The sequence below is a fragment of the Ascaphus truei genome, chromosome 4 (assembly GCF_040206685.1).
Source record: "Ascaphus truei isolate aAscTru1 chromosome 4, aAscTru1.hap1, whole genome shotgun sequence".
Lineage (NCBI taxonomy): Eukaryota > Metazoa > Chordata > Amphibia > Anura > Ascaphidae > Ascaphus > Ascaphus truei.
Window position 1 is genome coordinate 105,599,485 of NC_134486.1, and position 6,619 is coordinate 105,606,103.

Sequence of the window (6,619 nt, forward strand, 5' to 3'; positions counted from 1 at the left end):
TTTTACACCCATGACCTCCGTCACCTCCACCTCCACCTCCGTGACCTCCACTGCTTTGACACCCGTGACCTCCACCTCCGTGTCCTCCACTTTGGTGACCTCCACTGCTTTGACCTCCATCACCTCCACCGCTTTGACCTCCATGACCTCCACCTCCACCTCCATGACCTCCACTGCTTTGACCTCCATCACCTCCACCGCTTTGACCTCCATGACCTCCACCTCCACCTCCATGACCTCCACCTCCGTGACCTCCACCGCTGCTACCTCCATGACCTTGATGGCAAGGTTCTGATGAGAAATAGAGGTATAATTTGAAGGAATGGCTGAGATACATTGATTACTTCTTAATGAAGGAAATGACAGTAAAAAAAATCAGATCATACAAAGACAGTTTATTTAAAACAAAAATCCCCCACATTGAGGGACTTTTATTCATTTTACACTAAAAGGAGGGACACAGAAGCACACAGAAAATATTAAACTCTGAAGTACTGGAAATTTTCACAGATCTGTCAGGTCTGATTTATTCATAGTCAGTATCATTTGAAGTCGGTCTCACTGATTTCTAGTATCAGGGGACTCATAAACTTCTATTGAGTTACACCGATGTAAATCCGTAGTTTTCCTTTAAAATTGCCTTCTGATTCTAAACTCCCCAAATCTTAAGAACTTAGTCCATGGAAGTTGACATCAATTGTGCATATATTCCAAGTATCTTCGTCTTAACAGTATGATAATACTGTAGGCCAATATTTCTACAGATCTTACTCTGATAAAGCAAAGTGGCATCGAATTCAGGACTGTATTATGATCATACTACTGACTTGAAGATAGTTAGAAGGTATGATGACAATCATTAACAGGCTTAATAAAAATTGGTTTTGAATGTGGTTTTGGTTTAAATACATTTTGTGTTTTGCTTCTGGTTCTGCCTACAATCTATTTGTTTTTGGTTTTATATTTTCACCAAATTATGAACAGATTTCAAAATAAGCAGGGAAAAACATATATAGCACAACAAAATGAAAATATGTTTATAATAGTATACAATTATAATAATGATTACGAAACTATAATAATATAACTGAAACCGTAATTTAAAAATGGCAAGGGACACCATTTGTTTTCAACTCCACTGGTAACCCCACAGTACAGATGGCTCTTTGTCTGGTTTTCTGGGTTTGGTTGTAAATCATTTTTAGGTCTAGGTTAGAAAAATCTGAAGGGATTTGGTTTTAGTTTTCTATTTTGTTTTGAAATGTAAAATTCTGGTAGTTTCTGATTTCACACACCCAGTTTTGCCACTCTTTAATCAAGACTGGATTGGTTAAAAAATTATTTCACAATAATACTATATATTTTCCTTATATCTCCATCTAAACAGTATCATAATAATCTAGGCCAATCATTCTACAGATCTTACTCTGATTTCATACAAAATAACTGGTAGTACACCGCTCACCAAATAGCAAATAATATAACCGGTGCAAAGGGATAGTACTGACATCGAAAGTAAGCAGGAAGACAATAGGTAAATCTTCCACAGATCCCAGATAGCTGCACACAGGCTAATAGAATATATTGTACAGATAGAGTAGCTTGTATTGCTACAGGGGGTGGATTGAGGGGAGGGGGATCCTGGTAATTGTACCCAAAATTGGGATAGAACAATCACCTAAAATGCCCTATGGGCAAAACAATAAACTTTTATTAAACATCTATGTAGACGCACATTGTCACGACGCAAAAAGTGTAGTGAGTTACTCACTACACTTTTTGCGTCGTGACAATGTGCGTCTACATAGATGTTTAATAAAAGTTTATTGTTTTGCCCATAGGGCATTTTAGGTGATTGTTCTATCCCAATTTTGGGTACAATTACCAGGATCCCACTCCCCTCAATCCACCCCCTGTAGCAATACAAGCTACTCTATCTGTACAATATATTCTATTAGCCTGTGTGCAGCTATCTGGGATCTGTGGAAGATTTACCTATTGTCTTCCTGCTTACTTCTGATTTCATACACCCAGTTTTGCCCATCTCTTTCTAACAAAAAAATGAAAAGGTTTTAGGACAAAAACTAAAACACCAGTGAGGGTGCCCACCCTTATTGTATATAAGTTATTGTGAAATCTATTGCTATTTCAGTTCTAGAAAAGAGTCATTTTGGAAAAAGGCAAACCCCTCTTGTACAATTACAGACAAGGAGGAGGCAGTGATGTGAAGGAGATTGCGGGTTCAAATGAGCTGTGTTTTCCTTAATCAACTTTATCCATAACACACATCATCATGGTCTCTACAGTCATTCTTTCCTTTCCATGTTATGCTCCAGTTTAAAATGACTGCTGATTCCCTTATAGTAATAAAATACATGTATTAATGCATTGTTTTATAATTTACTAACTTTTGTGCCCGGCATTGCCCGGGGAATGTAATATTTAATACATCTCCCAGCCCCCCCTCCCCACCCGCTGCTGGATGTAGTGCGAGGTGAAATTTATCTCTGTCTGTGTGTATATATGTGTGTGTGTGTCTGTCCGTCTGTGTCTCCCCCCACTTCCGGAACATGTCTTTGCCCCCCCCCACACCCTCCCCGCTGGCGGAACATCTCCCCGCACCGCTGTGGCATGTCCCCTCACAGACAGCACATCTCCCCCCCTGTTGGTACATCTCCCCTCGCTGCCAGCAAATTTTCCTGCCCCCCTCCCCTGTTGGTACATCTCCCCCCGCATCTGGCACATGTGTCCCCCCCTGCTTCTCCCCCCACTCGCTGGAATATCTCCCCCCACTGGTACATCTCCCTCTGCTAGCTGGCACATCCCATCCCCCTCTGGCACATCTCCCTCGCACACACACACAGCCCCGATCAAGACAAGGACACGTCCCCTCCCTTAGTAGCCACGCCCCCCTGCCCCCTGCTCTAACATTAGCCGAGGGAAACTTAGAATGTCCATAATTTGGGAGGTGAGTGACATTGAAACCTCAAAATAGTTGCTTTGACCTACAAATCCACCGCAGAATGTCCAGTCCAAGTTTTGCTGTGCTACGTGGTGCCGTTTGTGAGATATCGATGCTTCGGACATACAAACAAACGGAAAACGGAATCCAACTTAGATTTATAGTATAGATTAGTACTGTAAAGAGAAAATACCACAAGCAATGTGACTGTGCATATTGCTGCACAATGAATTAAAGGCCTTCCCGTAAACAACCGGATTAAGATGTGATTGACCCTGCAGATTTTCCTACCTGGACATTTTGGGGCAGGGCATGCGTCCTTGCATGATTTAGCAGGTGCACAGGCTGAAATGAGAGAGAATGAATATCACTGAGACCGATAAGTTCAAATCCTGTATGTTTTAATGGACCACTTAAATACAACTTGAATTTCTAATAGCTAATGGCCAATCATACAATAGCTTTGGAAACCTACTGTAGATGAATGGGGTTCAACAAGTTCATTTTTATTAAGTTAACAATAGAAAAGGTCATGCATCCATGTGTCAGGGTGAGTGCAAATCAGTGAGGGATTTGAGGAGAGTAAAAGAAGAAGCTACATTTCACAATTCAGTATTTCTACTCCTCATGTTTCCTTTTCCTTACTTCAAAACACCCTGTAGTTCTGAGTTGCATTAACATCTCAACATTTTAACAATCTGCTTCAAATGTAGACATACAGTAAGGCCTTGGTTTACATGTTTCATATATGTGATGCAGGCAAAAAAAAATATTTTTTTTGTTCACCAAGACACATATAGTTCTATACATTTCCCTTGGGTTTTCTTTAAATAACCGTTTTTAATTTATTCACAATAATCTTGGCTGCTATGATTTTCTGCAAAAAAAATCAGTTTATCTTGTACTCACAGTTTCCATTTCTGTAAAAAAAAATCTCTTTATGATGATACATTGAGTACAGTTGACTTTCAAATGATCTTTAAGCATCTCCCTGCTAAATAGAACAGCAACGCCATAAAGAACTATGCACAGATTACAACTATCCTCTTTCCACAGTTGTTTAAGTTCCAATAAAATACATATCTTTGCAATAACTATGTACAGCTAAGAACATCTCTTTGCCAGTCAGTCCAGCCTTTTGCATGTATATCAGATGCACCAACTAATAAATTCCATGTAACCCTATTCACTATCATAAAGAATTACTTACGGTCAGAATCTTTGCATCCACCACCCTTTGAGCCAGGCATGATTGCTCTTCTAGTTATATTCTGCTTTAGGGATGGAGATCTAGGCTGGAACAGGTCTACCAGCTATGCCTGATGGTGCTGTTTTTATACACAAAGTGAAGCCATTCAATTATTGACAAGTCCTTTCAGGAACCAATGGGATCCCTTTCCAAACATCTGTAATTAAATATTTAGGATTCAATGCATTTTTGTTAAATTGTTTGCTTTAATCAAAGGCAGGGTGTTTCTCAATTTTGTATTTTTTCTTTTATTCAATAAAATAATGGGATTGTTGGTGTGTTTCTTTGCTAGTCACTGATGTGAGTAATTTCTAGCATAATATGAGCATTATTAGCAGGTTGGGATACTTTGGATTTGTTCCCATACATGAGCTTTAAAGACAGCATAAATCCCTTGTTCATGGCTTATCCATTGGAATTGCTGTGCAATGAATTGCTGGCAGCCAGGGGGTTAACTTGTTTTGTGGCATAAGGCACCAGGATTACCTGCACCTGTTTATTTGTAAAATTACTAAAAAGAATAAATAAATAAAAATAAATATATCATTTTTATTTTTTATTTTTTTTAAGTTATAAAGTAAAGTTAAGTTATGGTGGGTAAAAAAAAATGTATATATATATATATATTTATATATATATATATATATATATATAGAGAGAGAGAGAGAGAACCATGTTAAAATGGTTTTGAAGCAAAAGATGACACTGTGTTTCCATTTGCATGTCATTTCCCAGAATCCCTTGCTACAGTGGAAGTGCTGTGTGCTGTGTGAAAAGATACACATTATCCAATAAAAAATACATGCAGAGCTCTTTAGACAATGCCATTTTACACTAAAAGTAGACAATCTAGTACTGCCTGTGTGAGAAGGGGGAGAGGGGACAGTGACAGAGAGAATTTTGTTTGTCACTTGAAATATATGGAATTGATGTGGAATTGATGGCTTTTGACGTGACGTTGACGTAGAATGTGGTTAAGGTCCCTCTGAGTTCGAAGATCTTCTTGGAGGGCCTGGATGGTCAACTGCAGGTGCTATAACAAAGGGGGAAAATACCATATGAATGTTGTAACTAAGCATACACACAATTGTGTACTGATAAACATTTTCATTCATATATTAAGCTAAGTGCGAGTAAAACATTTAGGCACCACAACTATATAAAAACCAGACTATAGTGCATGCTTGAAAATTGTACTTGAAGTTCTCCAACAATATGGACATACACTGTACTTCAACAAATAGTACAGGTCTGTTGCATACATAGTTTGAGTTCTAACATGAAATTAAATACAATTACAAAACATTTTTAAGACCATGGCAGTGACACAAACTTTACAAGTGAATCAAAGCTACACAAATAGCCTATAAATACCAATAACATACATGTACAGTATTACATTACTACAAGTGAATTAAAAATCAGTTGGAATTAATATAATTAAATTTGTTGCATTCGTACAAAACCATGGTGGACTATATTTACTAAACAGTGCTATACCACCAGACACCTTCTGACACCGAAAGACAAGGTACAACCCATACAAGAAAATGGGAAATAAGGTGTCTTCAGGCGCTGGAAGGTGTCTTGTGGAATAGCACTACTTACTACATATGGCCCTCTCAGTGTTCAATAGCTCTAGGGAACTTATAACACTACCATAAGTAAGTGCAGACAGCTCTAGCATTTAGGGACACATATATCTGAAGTTAATCAGTATGTTTACATGTTACATATATATATATATTTTTATATAGAGGGTGATGTGATCATTACAAAAATACTTACATTAAAGGCACATTTATCTTACTAAAAATTAGTCCTTGAATGGTAGTGCAGCGGTTTATATTTATATTTGCTTATATTCGCTTTTACTTCGTGCCAGCTTTCATCCACCTAAGGCATAATCCTGATGTGATAGATTTATGCATTTGCATCGAGCGCAGATTCACATTGCGGCCAGCTGACATTGAAGTTACAGTAGTACCCAAACTCAAAGACTGCATCATCGATTTTAAGAAGCCTCTCGACACACACACCAGAGAACATCTACCAGAAGCTTCAAGTGAGAGTTGGACTGCAGGGTCTGGATGCTGAGTGACCAAAGTTGGCGTGATATATCACACACTGCTTGATTTAAATTGACCCTTATGAGTGAATTTTCTACCCCCCCCTCCCTTCCCCCTTTCCTAATAAATATACTGTATTACGCTATGGGGCGTGCACTCTCTTCTTTTTCTCATATATATATATTGTTATATACATATATAAATAAATATATATATATATATATATATATTTATGCTTGTGTGTGTGTCGTTGCCTGTATGTCTGTCACTACATATATATATAGATATACAGGTAAACCCTGTTATAGCGCGGTCCTCGGGGTCCACCCCGTGACCACC

At 38.3% G+C, this 6,619-nt stretch overlaps 1 long non-coding RNA gene across 1 annotated transcript; it reads right to left on the reverse strand.

Moving 5' to 3' along the window:
• Window positions 1–203: 203 nt before the first annotated feature.
• LOC142491983 (uncharacterized) lies at window positions 204–4,307 on the reverse strand. Its single transcript, XR_012800632.1, has 3 exons — window positions 4,173–4,307; window positions 3,254–3,307; window positions 204–291 (listed from the first exon to the last, which is right to left on the reverse strand). It is a non-coding gene; the product is annotated as an uncharacterized LOC142491983 (long non-coding RNA).
• Between the last annotated feature and the right edge of the window lie 2,312 nt (window positions 4,308–6,619).